Below are 16212 nucleotides of genomic sequence, written 5' to 3'. Positions count from 1 at the left end.
TTTCTTGCTTTGGTTATTTATTTGTGCATTTTATAATTTACCAACATTGTTGTTTTCAGGTAGGGCATTTGCCTTGCATGTGACCAGCCTAGGTTAGATTCCTCTGTCCCTCTCAGAAAGCCTGGCAAGCTACCGAGAGTATCCCATCCACACGGCAGAGCCTGACAAGCTACCTGTGGCATATTCGATATGCCAAAAACAGTAACAAGTTTCACAATGGAGATGTTACTGGTGCCAGCTCGAGCAAATTGGTGAACAATGGTACGACAGTGCTACCGTGATTGTTTTATATTTATGGTAATGCCATGTCTCGCCCATCACTAGAGTAGCAAGGTCTGTCTACCATTATCTCAAAATTCCTTCCCCTCCCTCCTCCACTCCACCAGCATCATCAAATCAGTTCTATTAACAATATCTCAGACTTTCCATTGGGGATTGTCTAATGTATTGGCTTTAATTTTTTATTTATACCCTGTGATTTAAGTAGCTGTTTATAATGGATTTTCAGGTACACAGTGTTCCTACCTCCAATCCCACAAATTCAATGTCCCTATATCTTTACTGCTTTTCACAGATACCCTACTACCCCACCGCCTAAATTCTTGACAGTTACTATTTTTTTTTTAATTTAGAAAGTATAGTCTGGTAACTATGCTTATGGTAGTGTTAGAATTTAGTGATGTATATAAGATACTAGTTCTTTATCTGATGTAGTATGTGCAACATTTTCTTCCACTGAGTATGAAGTCTTCTAATCTTAATTTGAGTTTCTTTCTATATGAAAAAAGCCTTTAAAATTTGATGTGGTCCCATTTGTTCATTTTTGTCATTTTGTTTTTGTCTCTGAAACCAACTCATTACATACACCTCTTAGGTCCATTTCTTGGAGAGCTATGTGTATACTTTTTTCAATGTATTTTTTGACAAGATTCAACATTCATTAATAATAAAACTGCTCAAAAATAGGGATAGAGGTATATACATCAAGCTAGCAATGGCCATGTACAACAAACCCTCCATCAATATAATAATCAATGGTAAAAAATTGAAATCCTTTCCCCTGAGACACAAGGCAATGATGTTACTTTATTTGTTTAACATAGTTTTAGAAGTCCTGGCCACAGTAATCAGACAAGAAAAAGAAATCAGAGGAATCAAATTGGAAAATGATAAGTAAAACTAGATTCTCTTTGTGTGATTGAGATTTTCTAACTTTGCTAAGCTTTACTCTGATGTCTTCTCCATTACTTGTTACTTGATCCAATTCTGAATTCTAAACTTAACCCTCCAGAGTCTTGAAATTTTCTTCAAATAATTTTATATTATTAAAAAAAGTGTGTAATTTCTCTAGTCATCTGGTTTACTCTATATTTCTCTCTTAAGTTCATGGTCATGACTGAGAGGAAGTGGGTGATAGCAATGAGGAATAAATCTAAGTCATAGTATTACTGTTGAGGTAAGAAAAGACATCTCAGAGAAGTGTTCTAAGCTTCCCTCCAGTCTCTACAACCACTGTTGTTCCCTATTTCTACCAATATCTACCTAATATTCCTCTAGGACTTGGCTAGATGGTTGCACTATTTCTTAGAAGGGGGTATGGGAATTAAACAATTCTAGTTGATGTTAACCTAAAATTAAATTTTTGAAAATTTGTTATTTGACTTTGTAGTTTGGGTATTTGACTCTATTTATATCTTAATTTCCTGACCTGGGTCCCATTGTTTCTAATTTGTCTCTTCTTTCCCTCCCTCCACTCTTTCCTTCTTCTTCCTATATTCTGGAGTCATGGCAGACTGAGATGCAGTATGAAAGGGAACTGGCAACATTGTTGAAGGGAATTTGACATTGATGATGGGATTGGTCCTGCAATATTGTATGTCAAAAAATCAAATACAAGTAAGCTTTTATATTAACAAATCTTGAACTTGAAAATCTTCACCAAAGTAAAGTGTAATTAAATCATGTCAACTCATAGAAAACATTTGGGTTTTTTTGTTGCAGATATTTTTTCCCATAAGCACAGTATTTTGCTGAACAGGTATCAATCCCTCTCTTCCCATTCTTCTTAGAGCCACTTATGTACCTTCAGATATAAGGCAGTCTTGTGTCTCTCAGGCAAACCAAGCTGTGAGTAGATGAGGCTTTTCCTGTGGTATGTATTAGATTTATGAGTAGTGAGGAACTTCATTTTCCAATATCTATTCTGACATTTTATCAGAAGTCTTCCAGCTTTGTATTTTTATATGAATCTGTTCCCTCATCTCAATGGATCAGTGCTTGGTAGAACACCAGTGAAGATAATCCAATACAGCTCTTCTCAGCCCTTTCAGACTTGAAAGCAAGAAATAAAAACTTTTTTATAATCGAAACTTTATGATACTAAATACTAAAAGTCAATAGAACTTGCATGAAATAAAAAGAGTTCTTGTGAGCATTCAAATCCTAAACTTCAGTTGAGTCTCAGATTCCATTTGTATCATTGCCATTTTTTAATTAATATTTTCATAAGGTAGCACTGAAGTAATCCATCTTCCAACTAAGTGCATACTCTTCAATGACTTAGTTACTGCTCTCTGATTTCCACTTCAGTTTGCTGGATGATATAGCATCTAGAAGCACAAAGATATGTAACTAATTTTTATGCTTCTTAATTCTTTTTATTTGGGCTTACTCCTTCTCCATCCATGCTGGGGTTGGAAGTCTGGGGATCACTCCAAGTACTAATGATGCTAAACCCAGTGGTATAGGCCTGAAGGTCGATACTCCAACTGGTGATGCATGTTTATAATTTTTTCTATTAAATCGTCATGAACTATGAAGTAACAAAGTTGTTCATGATTGAGTTTCAGACATACAATGTTCCAACACAATTCCTTTCACCGGTGTCTACTTACCTCCTTAGTATAATGCCCAGCTCAAGGAACATACAACAAAAGAGTGCATTGAGATGATTCTCAGCAGTCTGCCATAGTGACACAACTGTGTTTCTTCAATATTCAGAGTCACATGTCATTTATGTATGTTGTATCACAATATGTTCTGGGAGCTTGACCAGCAGATAGAATCAAGAGTGTGAATAAAGAGGCTTTGATTTGATTTGGGCTCTATCATCAAATATTCTTGTTATGTTAAATCATATTTCTCACTGCCTGCTGTTTAAGCCGAAATGATTATGCCATTTCTTCTCATTTATCTTTGTTTTTTGTGCGAAAGCCTCTAATAACTTTAAAGTGTTTTTTTCCAAACATAAGCTAGGTTGAACCCCTAGGACTGCTGAGGAACCAGACCAGAGAATGTCTGTATTCCTCTGCTGAAGTTCTTCTGCCAGATGTTGTGGTGCTCCTGTTCCAGTGCTCCTTGACTAATCCAGTGCTTCCTGAAATTTGTTGGACTCCTAATAGCTGCTTTCCAGAGACTCATTGCTGCTACCACTACTGCTGTTGCTACAAGGACAACTCTTCAATTTTGATCCAGACACTTCATTTCTTCAAACTGTGACTAAATGACTCTTATCATTGGTGACTCTTATCACCCCTGGACAGTGCAGGACAATTGGACTCTTTACTACAAGCACTGCTCTGGACCCAGGGTCGAACTGAAATCTTAGCACAACTAATAAGACTGTATTGTTATTTGAAATTGTGTTGTAATTTGGAATTGTTCCTCATTTTCAAATTTTGTGTTTTTGTAAAAAGAAAAAGGGGGATATGTAGGATAACATAGCCTCAGGTAGTTTAGGTTTATTGGGTTACTCCCGTTACAGTGCTCCTATTCCTCTTTGTTTATTTGTAGCTTTTTTCTTAGTGTTCTGTTGACTTGTAAATAATGTTTTTCTCTTCTTCTTGAGTCCTTTGCATAGTTTATTCAGAGCAAGTCCTTTTTGTATGGGCACAAGAAGACTTAACAAATGTTATGCTTTTGTAACCTGGGAGTCATTTGACTCTACATTATATTTTCCTCCAGGGCATATGTTCTCTTGACCTAAGCCTCAGCTGCCCTTACTTCCTAGCATCCCCAAAGCAGGGTCCCGATGATGACGTGGGACGAGAAGGACCCAGGGCAAGCGGTGAGTTGTGTGCTACCCTGGCATGGAGATGGGCCTGGCCAAAGTGCCTAATGCTTAACTATAAGTTAAGAGATTGATCATGGACAAATGTTGTCATGATCCAAACAGTGATAACTAGATTCGGGACCCTGCTAGGGTGAGGAATGATTACTCTGGCCTGAGTGCTGTGGTTGGAGCCTGTGGCAAGATGTTGCCAGGAGAGCTGCCTTGCAAGCCTCAATGTCCATACAAAAATAACTAGTATTAAGATGTTAATAAGTTCCTGGACTAAGGAAAAGAAAAAAACCTTAAGAGTGAGGAAGGGCTTTGGAATGCCCTGCCCTCAGGAAGGGCTTTCTTATGTTGATTTTGCTACCTGGCTGGGTGTAGGCTAGAAGGCAAGGTGGGAGAGAGAAGGAGGAGGAGACAGAGAAGCAAGAAAGAAGCAGCAGTTGATCCAGAGAGAGGCCGGAGCTGGGAATGCAAGAAATGAGAAAGATGGAAAATTGAATAAACGGTAACTAATCAACAACTAGCTTGGTCCTCGTTCTTCCTTCGACAGTCCTTGACCACTGGCCGTCCCGATCCAGTCCATACACTGCAGTTCCAGTGCACCGAACAAGGGCGGTGAGACAGAACCGCCCGGAGAGCCCGCGAGTGCACTCGCCCCTCGGCGAGCCTTAGTTTATTACAGTTTTTGTCAAATAGATTGTTTTCTTACACTGTGAAAATAACTTTAAACACAGAACAACAATTTAATATGTCCTCTCAGCCTGCATCTTGGGAAAAATAGAGGAAATGTGAGGAAAACAGGAAGAATAGAATGGTGCAGGCAGGGTGGGCTTGGAATATCTTCCAAAAATACACACATTTTATACCAATGTTCTCTGTCAGACTCTTGCTTTCTATTTACATGAGAGTTGAGTCCAGTTTGCGCTCCTCTTTGATACTCCCTCCTTTTCGGTTTCATTTCAGGTTATTCAAGACCAATGATTTGTTTTGGAAATGCTATCATTTGTTAGCTTAGCTTTTATCACAGTTGGATACCCTTCCTGTTTCACAGTTTTCCTTTATAGGAGGCAGAGCCAACACTTCACTTTGGGAGTTTTATTCAGCACACCCCTGTGGTTAGATGAAGCTTAAGAACTTTGATTAACAAGGCTACCCAGTTCAAGGAGGGCCTAGGGTGTATTTTTACCACCCTCTGACGCTTGGAAGAGAGATAAGTGAAGGAAGCTTCTGTTTAGAATGCTCTCCTGATAAATATGGCCCTGCAGGGCAAGATGACTGACTAAGCTGCTTATGTCTGCATGGAGCATTTATCTGCCATTATCAAAATTGTTTCAAATGGTGGTGTTGAGTCCTGACTAGAGATCTAAGACTCTTACAATAATCATACTTGTTTCTGATGTGGTATAACTTTCCCCAACTTCAAACTTTACTACAAACCAGTAGTAATTAAAACAGCATGGTATTGGAATAAAGACAGACCTGTAGGATATGCAAAATCCAGAAGTTTTGGATTTAGGAAGCTTGCCAAATAAAGAGAACAGTCAGAAATAAAGAAGCATCATTATAGAAACACCTAAGAACTATTGGCAGAGAGAGAGTAGGATTGTGGGAGATGTTGGTTATCTTTGTTGTCATTTTCTTAAAACTTTGTGTTTGATTAGTGTTTTTGTGCTTTAAAAGTTTTACTTACAGATTGCTTTCGAATTATTAATTCATGTGTCACTACAAAGCTTAAAGGTTAGAACTAGTCTAGGAGGTAAAGACTATGGTAGGATGGTGCTGATAGTCTCTACAACTTCAGAGAGTTGGAATCATCAGTTCAATCAGTTAATACTGATTGAAAGGAGAGAATCTAATGTCCAAAGGCAATTTGATTGAGAGCTAAGAGCTGATCTACAGAACTAATCTTGTCAAGTGGGAAGGGATGAATGTGGACTTTGGGATATTAGTGGAGGGAAGAAGACACCTGGTGGTGGGTATGGTGTTGGAATGTTGTATGAGACTTTCTTATTAAGACTTTGTTAAATAAGAAATCATAGTGCCTCAACATAAAAAGTTAATAAATCAAATTAGCTATCTAGGAAATAAAAAGAGAGAATTTAAGAGCTAAACTTAAAAACACCATAACTGGAAGAAGATACAGAAAACTGATTTAAGCATCTTGGTGGTTAAAGGATTGCATATTTTGTTTTTCAGTTCACAAAATGCAAAAGTCTTATCAGAGAAGATGAACTTAAATTTTAAAAATATTTATGGTGTTTCCTTCTATTACAAATTTTCATTATACGATGTCTGGGTATTCTTGTTTTTCTGGCCATGATTGTGCGTAGAGAAAGAGATGATGTGACTGAGTAAGTATTTAGGGGCTTATTGACTATGAATTTCTTCCTTGGATAAATTATGGGGTACATTTACTGAAGAATTCCCAATGTATAATAGTTTCCTACTGATACATTTAAGTTTTATTTTAGGAATAATGGTTTACAAAACTTAATTATAGATATTTAAATTTTTTATTGTATCACCATGAGAAATACAATTACAAAGTTATTTATGATTGAGACTCCGTCATGCAATGTTCCAACACCCATCCTTTCACTAGAGCACATTTCCCACCACCATTATCCCCATTGTACCTCCTGTCTGCCTCTCTCCCATCCCGCCCCCACAGCCTGCCTTTATGGCAAACACTTTTCTTCTCTCAAGAATATGGGTGGCATAACCTTCACCAACTTCAAACTTTATTACAAATCAGTGGTAATTCAACACCTAACCAGAGAGAGAGAACAAAAGGGAATTCCCTGCCATAGTGGCAGGGTGGGGTGGGGGGAGACGGGACTGGGAAGGGGGGGTGGGATGTTGGGTTTACTGGTGGTGGAGAATGGGCACTTGTGAAGGGATGGGTTATCAAACTCTGTAAGGGAGAAACATGAGCACAAAAATGTATAAATCTGGAACTGTACCCTCACGTTGACTCACTAATTAAAAATAAACTATAAAAAAAAAAAAGAAAGCCAATCATGAACAACTTTGAAACTGTACCTCAGTGTGATTCAATAAAAGAAATTAAAAAAAAACTATTAAAAAAAAAAAAAACAAATCAGTGGTAATTAAAAAAGCATGGTATTGGAATAAGGACAGACCAATGGAATGGAGTTGAATATCCTGACACAGACCGTCTAATATAATCACTTAATCTTGATAAAGGGGCAAGAACTATGAAGTGGAACAAGGAGTGGTTCTAGGAAAGCTGTGGAGCTACATGCAAAAATATTAACTTTTACCTCTTCCTAACACCAGAAAAAAAGAAGTCAGATAAAAATGAATTAAAGACTTCAGTATCAGACCAGAATCCAAGAGGTACATGGAGAAAAATGTAGTCAGGTCTCTCCATAGTATTGAAGGTAAAGGCATCTTCAAAGATAAAACACCACTGACAAAGAAAGTGGAAGCAAAGATAAACACACAGGCCTACATTAGACTAAGAATCTTCTGCACATCAAAAGAAATGGTGACCAAGATACAGACATCCCATGGAATGGAAAAATTATTTACCCAATGCCAATCTGATAAAGGGGTTAATATCAACTATATATCAGAAATGGGTACAACTTTACAAGAAAAAAAATTCAACTCCACCAAAAATGGGGAGAAGAAATGAACAGAAACTTCCTCAAAGAAGAAATACAATAGCCAAAGACACATGAGTTGCAAATCAAAACAACGATGAGATATAATCTCAAATCACAGAGACTGGAACACATCAAAAAGAACAGAAAAACCAATGATGGTATGAATGCAGGGAGAAAGGGACTCCCCTTCAGTGTTGGTGGGAATGCTGACTGGTCCAGCGTTTGGGGAATACAATATGGGCATTCCTCAAAACACTAGAAATTGAGCTCATACTTGACCCAGCAATACCATTTCTGGGAATATACCCCAAAGGGCCAAAAACACACAGCAGAAAAGCCATCTGCACTTCTATTTTTATTGTAGTACTATTAACAATAGCCGGAATTGGAAACAACCTGAGTGCTGAGTAGAGACAACTGGAAGAAACCATGACACACGTAAATTGAATACTATATAGAAACCAGGAAAAAGGAAGTCATAAAATTTGCTTATGAATGGGTATATTTGGAGACTATTATGCTGAGTGAAATAAGTCAGAAAGAGAGGGATGGACATAGGATGACTGCACTTATTTGTGGAATATTAAAACACATACTATGAGACCAATACCTAAAGACAGTAGAAACAAGGGCCTGGAAGACTGGTCTATTGTTGGAAGCTAGCTAAAAGTTATGGTATTGGGTGGAGGACATTTAAGATTGAGAAGGGACTGCCATGACAATGATTGTTGAAAATTATCTCTGGACAAGAACTGAGTGCTGAAAGTAGGTAAAGGGACAAATATGGTAATCTTTCAGTGCTTGTACTGCAACCATAACACACAAAAGGAAAGAGAGAGCAAGGGAGAGAAAGAAGAAAAATACCAGCCATAGAGTCAGGCTGGGGTGGGGTGTGTGGCAGGAGGGAAACTGGGGACCTTGCTGGTGGAAAATGTACACTGGTGAGGGGACAAGTGTTGGAACATTGTATGACTGAAACCAAATCATGAACAACCTTGCATCTGTGTATCTCATGGTGATTCAATAAAAAATTTTCAAGAAAAAAAAATGTTTTGGTAAGAATGTGGGGAGAAGGCACTTTCACCCACTTTTGGTGGTAATGTCAGAATTTTTGGAAACCAATATGGACACATCTCAAAATAAACCCCACCAAAACAGCCCCAAACCCTAGGGGTTAATCTCCCATATTATCCAACATCCCCACTTATTGACATTTACCCCTACAAGGTACCCCTATCCCTTGTCTTCAGAAAAGACATTTGGACTACTCACACTATTTCAGCACTATTCACAATAGTCAATATCTGGAAACAACCCAAGTGTCCAGAAAAGATGGTTGGATAAAGAAACTCAGCACATGTTCAAGTGGAATATCATGTAACTTTAGAAAGATGAAATCATGCATTTATCTGCTGTGCGAACGGATCTGGAGAGTATCATGCTAAATGATGGTAATGAGAAGGAGAGTACCATACACAGAACGATCTTTCTCATGTGCAGAATAAAAATAATCATAGTAGGGATGATCTATGACCCAAAATCAATGGAAACTGAAAACTAGTCTTCAGGAGGAAGCTGAAAGAGGGAGAAAGAGGGGAGTGGACTCTAGGATAATGGTGGAGGGAATGGTCACTCTGGTGGAGAGTGTAGTACTGATTCTTTCATGTATCAAATCCTATAATCAACAGTTTGGTAAGCCATGATACACAAAATAAAATTTTAAAAAATGAATGAAGCAAAATATTTATCCTTCAAAATAATGAGACAGAAGGAAATAGAAAAAACATTCTATTTTCATAGATTGGAAGAATTACCATTATTAAAATGATCATCCCAAAAATTAAAATGATCATCCCAAAAAATACACCCAATCCTAACTGCTGTATAGACTCATTAAAATACCTATCAAAAATTCAATGGCATTCTTCAAGAACATTGGACAAATATTAAATTAATTTGTATGTAAATATAAAACTCTCCAAATAGTCAACAAAATTCTGAGAGAAAACTAAATAGGAGGTATTGCATGCTCTGACCTCAAAGTATATCATAAAGACATAGTGACTAAAACAGTATGATGCTAAAATAAAGAATATTTTCAGAATAATTAAACAGAATTGCAAACCCAAATGTTACAACAAAGTAGCTAAGTGCATTAAATAGAGAAATGAAAGTCTTTTCAACAAATTATCCTGGAAAAACTGGTTAACCACACCCTCTCTCAAATAAAGTTGGATTCCTGTCTCATACCATACACAAAAGTTAATTCTAAGTGGGTCAAGGTCCTTGTCAGACCTAAATTTATAAATACATTGGGGAGAACAGAGCTAGAACCCTTGTTGATATTTCCTTCGGAGATGTCTTCACTTGCAAAGGAAAGAAAGTAAAAATAAGTAAATGTAACTACATTAAATTAAAAATTTTCTAAAATGCAAAAATGTTAAAATAACCCTTTTTAATGAGAGAATCTGTTCACATACATTACATACATACAAAGGACTAATATTTTAGATGTTTTAAAAAGTTATAAAACCCCACAGCAAAAATCAAGCAACAAAACAACCTCAAGAAAATTGGAAGAGTAGCCAAAAGGACTCTTTCTCAGAAAAGGCATACAACTGGAACGTGGGAATATGAAAACTTTTAATCATCACTGCTTATCAGGGAATTACAAATATAAGCAACATCAATATATCACCTCATACCAGTAAAAATGAGATATATCAAAAATACTAGAAACAACCTGTGCTCACAGATGTGGTGAATAAGAAGCCCTCATTAATTTTTGGTTGATTGCTATCTAATTCTGCCTGTATAGAAAGCAGTATGGAGACCTCTCATATTAGATACAATATGATTTAGTGATTCCATTTCTTAGAAATTCTCAGGAACACAATGTGTTAATTCAAAAAATATGTGCATACATATGTTCATTGCAGTGCTATTTATAATGGCCACGATCTGAAAACAGACCAAATGTTCAAATGACAGATGAGTGGATAAATAAATTGTGGTATGTATAATTGTACAATGCACTTGGTTAGAAGAAAAATTGAAATGTTGCCTTTTGCTACAACTTGGTTGAAACTAGAGAGAGGAAATCGTTCAGAGAAAACAAAAATATTGATGTATATAAAGAAATAAAGGTAATGAATAATATCCAATGGAAACTTTGGACTGTGAGAAAAGAATTGAGGTAGCATATATGGGGGGATTTTATTTTTATGTTTCACTTTTAAAAAATTTAATTCATAGACACTGTGATCTATGCAGTTATTTTTTAATAGGGGTTCAGGCATAGAATGTTTCCACTTCTAATCCTGTCTCTCCTTAACCCTATCCTTACCCCAATGATGCTGGATTACATACCAGTCCTCCCAAATGAATACTTGACTGATACATTTAAAATTTTTAAGTTTATTTAAACACCGTATTTTACAAAGTTGTTCATAATACAGTTGTTGAAGGCATCCATTTGTTCCAACACCAGCAGTGGTGTGACCTTCCCTGCACCAGTGTCAGAAGTTTCCCTTCCCCCCCACAGCCCAAGCCTTAGCAGGCACAAAATAATTTATTTTATATTGTTTGTTGGGCTGGAGCGATAGCACAGTGGTTGGTCGTTCGCCTTTCACGCAGCTGACCCTAGTTTGATTCCTCCGCCCCTCTCGGAGAGCCTGGCAAGCTACTGAGAGTATCAAGCCCGTGCAGCAGAGCCTAGCAAGCTACCTGTGCGTATTGGATATTGAAAATGACAAAATCAGTAACAATAAGTCTCTCAATGAGAGACGTTACTGGTGCTCGCTCGAACAAATTGATGAGCAACGGGATGACAGTGACAGTGATATTGTTTGTTACAACATAATGGCCAATTGGATTATCAATAATACTTCAGTAAAAGATAATTTGTGAAGATTTTTATATCTCACAATGGGTCATTAAAGTCAGTGAGGGTTTACTGAACTGTTTCTTTCTCATTGAGCCCTCTGTGTTATTGTTCCTGTTCATTGATCTTAGTTGGCTTCTATGCTGCTTTCCCATCTAATTTGGTATGCTTCTACTTGCTGAAAGTATTGTGTAAGGTGCTCCAGGATCTGTAGAACTGTGACTATTTTCAGCCCACACCCTCCTGAGGGGTCCCCAGAGTCTTAAGCCTGATGATCCGTGAATTTCAGCTCCTGGGCTTGAATATTTTCTGATATTAGTTGTGAAGTTGGGCCATTATTTACCTGGTGGCAGTGGTGGTGGTGGTGGTGGTGGTGGTGGTGGTGGTGGTGGTGGTGGTGGTGGTGGTGTGTGTGTGTGTGTGTGGCTGCTGGGGCCAAGCAGGATTCAGCCTATACCTCTCCCAAGGGTGCTCCAGAGTTTTTAGCCCTAAGACCAGTGTACCTGTGAGTTTTGGTGGCCTGGCTTGCATCTATTCCCAGATTAGCCATTAAGTGTGAAGATGGCTATTACTTACATGGTGGCAGCTGTTGGATACGGGCACCTTGACTTGTAACTATTAGTGTATCTATGAGACCAAGGAACACAGAGATTATTAAGTGATCTAGGGTTGATGGTTCACAGATACATACGCAATGGATAAGCATGAAGATATCGTCCACACGGTTCACAGACAGATGGTCATGTGACAATGTTTATTCCAGGAGAACAATGCTTATCTAGGGCAGAAAGGAATGCATTACATGAGGAACACAAGATGGGAAGAGGAAGGTGAACTCTATGGTTCATGGGATGGAGTGTTGCAAGGTACATGGGGTCTCTAAAGCTAATGCAGAGGTGGAACAGTAAACTTTACATATACCACAGGTGTCAAGTCCCTAGTAGCCCATAGCTGCAAGTCCATTAAGCTATGCTAAATTATTGGGGAAAGCCGTTCCTCTGGAAACAGCTCACCCCCATCAAGGCCTGGACTTGGGGCTTCTGCACAAGCCCAGCAGCGTAGATGGTCAGGGAGATGTGCCAGGAAGGACTCCAACATTGACTGATACATTTTTAAATTCAATTATTGCAGGTTGAGTCACATGCTTTCAGTAGTGTTGGGTTCAGTGGTTTGGCATCTGGTTTTGAGTTCTGACATATACAGATACCTCTCATTTCTGCTCCACAGATGAGCCCAACGGCCCCTGCTCCTTGCCCCAAGTTACTCCAGGTCTTCTTGTTTCCCTTCATTCATTTCTCTCCATCCTTGACATTTTTGTTTTGTGTCCAAAGCCAATGTCTTACCCACATTTGATATGTTCCATTCCCTTGACATGCTAGTCTATGTAAGACAGACCTGTGGGACTACCTATTTGTTCTTATCCTTTTGACTTAACATGAGATACTCTTGTTCCATCCATTTTTCAGTGAACTGCATGATATCATCATCTCTTAAACTTCTATTTTATGCTTTATTTTTGCACTCTTTAAAGAATTTAAACTATTTGTTAAATACTATAATTATATCAAATAATTTGCATAAATGCATATTACTGTCACTGTCATCCAATTGCTCATCGATTTGCTCGAGCAGGCAACAGTAACATCTCCGTTGTGAGACTTGTTACTGTTTTTGGCATATCGAATATGCCACGGGTAGCTTGCCAGGCTCTGCCGTGAGGGCAAGAGGGGCAGAGGAATCAAACCCGGGTCGGCTGCATGCAAGATGGATGCCCTACCCACTGCACTATCGCTCCAGCCCAAATGCATATTACATATGAACATAATTTAAATATACTTTTATGATTGGTTTTCCAATGAAAGTGCTGGGTATCAAACTCAGCTTGGATGTGTGCAGAGCAAATTCCTTATCTGCTGTACTTTCTCTAGTGTCCCACATTGATACTTTGATGGTAATGTGGCATGTTAACTTTGTACTCTAAACATTTGAAAATATACCATCTGTAGATCAGTGTTACCTCAATAATTTTAATATAAATAAAAAATAATTCTCACACATAAAAATATTCATATCAAAAATAAAATAATAAGTTAGGGTTATAATTAAGAAATTCTAAATTTGGGGGCCGGGGTAGAGAGCTTAAGTATCTACATTGCAAATGTAAGGCCCTGATTTATCCTCAGTGTCACTGAATACACCAGATTTTTTTGGTTTTTGTTTTGCAAAGCTATGCTAGAGTAAAATTAAGAAAATATCAACTTCTATAAGAATAGTAAAATCTCTCTTTTGGGGGAGGTGAGGGCACACCCAGCTGTGCCTGGCGATCCTGGCTCTGTTCTTAAGGCTCTCTCCTGGCAGTGCTCCGGGGACAATATATGGTGCCAGGGATTGAACCTAGGGTGGCCACATTCAAGGCAAGTGCTCTGCCTGTTCTCCTATTGCTTCAGCCCTAAGACGAGTAAAATCTTGTTACTAAGTATTTAAATCAATTTAAAATTAAATTATCAACTCAGATACAAACATTCTAAATAAAATAATCACAAGCCAAATTTATGGTATCTGAAAACAGACTTTCTGTGTTTATTCCAAGAATACAAGGTTGTTAGTGAATCTGTTAATATTGATCACACAGATCAAGGGAAATAATTTTCAATAAATAAATTACTTAAAAGTAATCACAGCAGGCTGTACTTTGACTTTTGACTCCATCACACATTTTTAAAATGTGTATGAGAGAGAAAGAGAGAGGGTGAGGCAGGGGAAGAAGAATTGGGGTTGGAATTAGCTGTATAATTATAACAAGGTGGTTGTCCAATATTATCATTCTGAGAAGTAGGCGGACAGAGATGATGGTTGACTTGATTTGTGGAGGATGGCTCTTCTGTGTAGTCTTTTGTAACCACCCAGCAAAGATACCGGCAAAGACTGCAGCAGAGAACAGAAAAATTGTAATTCAGAGCTGATTGTAGAGAGCAGCATTCTGCAAAGAAAGGTTCTCATTCCTGCCAAGGCAGAGGGAATGGGGAAGGGGAACCCTTTTCCAGAAGAGCCCAGCGTTGAAACAGTGGCCCTGTCTGTGGGGTCAAAGCATGGCATGTTGGCAGTCCTAGTAAATCCTAGCAGCAGAGATTTCTGATTCTCTTGATTTTGTGGTCTCAAATGTCTAGTAATATATTCAACCCTCAGCTCATTCATTCTAAAAATTTTTCATTCAATCCACTTATTTACAATTGTTACATATTCTTTGACAGTCTCTTTTTTTCTGTGTTATTTGCTATGTCCTCTGTAGGGTAATGGTTTGCCCTTCCTCCCTGGCGGCTGGGAGCTTGTGTTTGTTGATTGCCCCCAACCTGTCAATTCCCTTTGTCTCCTGATCAGACTCTGACTTGTAAATATTGTGTTTCTCTTCTCCTTACTCTCCTTTGCATGGTTAGTGATTTCAGAGCAATTGCTTTTTGTATGGATACAGGAAAACAGTTAAAAAGACAAGGTTGTGGCTTGGGAGTTGACTCCAGATAATATTACCTCATGGACATCTGCTCTCTGGAGTTAATCCTCAGTTGCCCTAACTTCCTAGATCCCCAAAAGCAGGGTCCCAGTGAGAGGCTGGATGGCCCAGGGCAAATGGTGAGCTAGCTAGCTTAGCATCAAAATGGGCCTGGCCAAAGTGCCATAATGCTTAACTATAAGTTAAGAGCTTGGACACGGAAAAATTCTGTCATGATACAAAGAGTAATAACTAGATTTGGACCCTGCTGAGGTTAGGAATGATTAATCAGGCCTGAGCACTGTAGTCTGAGTCTGTAGCGAGATATCCCTAAAAGTGTCTATTACTGTGTCGATACAGAATGGTAAATATTAGGGAGGAGAATAAAAGATGTTAATCAGGGGTCAGAGCGATAGCACAGAAGGTAGGGCATTTGCCTTGCACCCGGCCGACCCGGGTTTGATTCCTGGCACCCCATATGGCCCCCCAGGCACCACCAGGAATAATTCCTGAGTACAGAGACAGGAGTAACCCCTGAGCACCGCTGGGTGTGACCCAAAAAGAAAAAAAATGATGTTAATCAAGATGCAGGTCTAAGGAGAGGAGAAACACACCTTAAGGGCTGTTTTGCCCTGTGGGCTGCAGGTGGTCAGAAACACTGGAAAAAACACTTTGATTGCACTTCCTGTGGGGAGGCATGGCTGGGGAGGCATGGTGAGAGAGAAGGAAAAGAGTGGCTGTGAGGAGAGAAAGGGAGAAGAGAGGAGACAGAGAGAGAGAGAGAGAGAGAGAGAGAGAGAGAGAGAGAGAGAGAGAGAGAGAGAGAGAGAAGAGTAGTAGATTAAGCGAGGCAGAGAGTTGGACGAAGACTGAGGAAGAGACAAGGCAGGGATGGAGAGAAGAGACACAGAGTAAGAGGAGAAGGTTGCAAGTTAGAAGGAAGGCTGAGAAGATTGGAGAGGAGTCACGGGAAGCATTGTGGGGCGAGTTAGAGAGAGGGTTGGAGAGAGCTGGGAGAGATGAGAAATTGAATAAATGGCAACTAATCACCAACCAGCTTGCCCTCGTTCTTCCTTAGTCGGTCCAAGGCAAAAGCCGTCCTGGGCAGAGAAGCGGCTCAGAGCACCAAATGCAGGCGGCAAGAGAGAGCCAC

The sequence above is a fragment of the Sorex araneus genome, chromosome 2 (genome assembly GCF_027595985.1).
Source record: "Sorex araneus isolate mSorAra2 chromosome 2, mSorAra2.pri, whole genome shotgun sequence".
In the NCBI taxonomy this organism is placed as follows: Eukaryota; Metazoa; Chordata; class Mammalia; order Eulipotyphla; family Soricidae; genus Sorex; species Sorex araneus.
Note: the sequence above shows the minus strand (reverse complement) of the source record.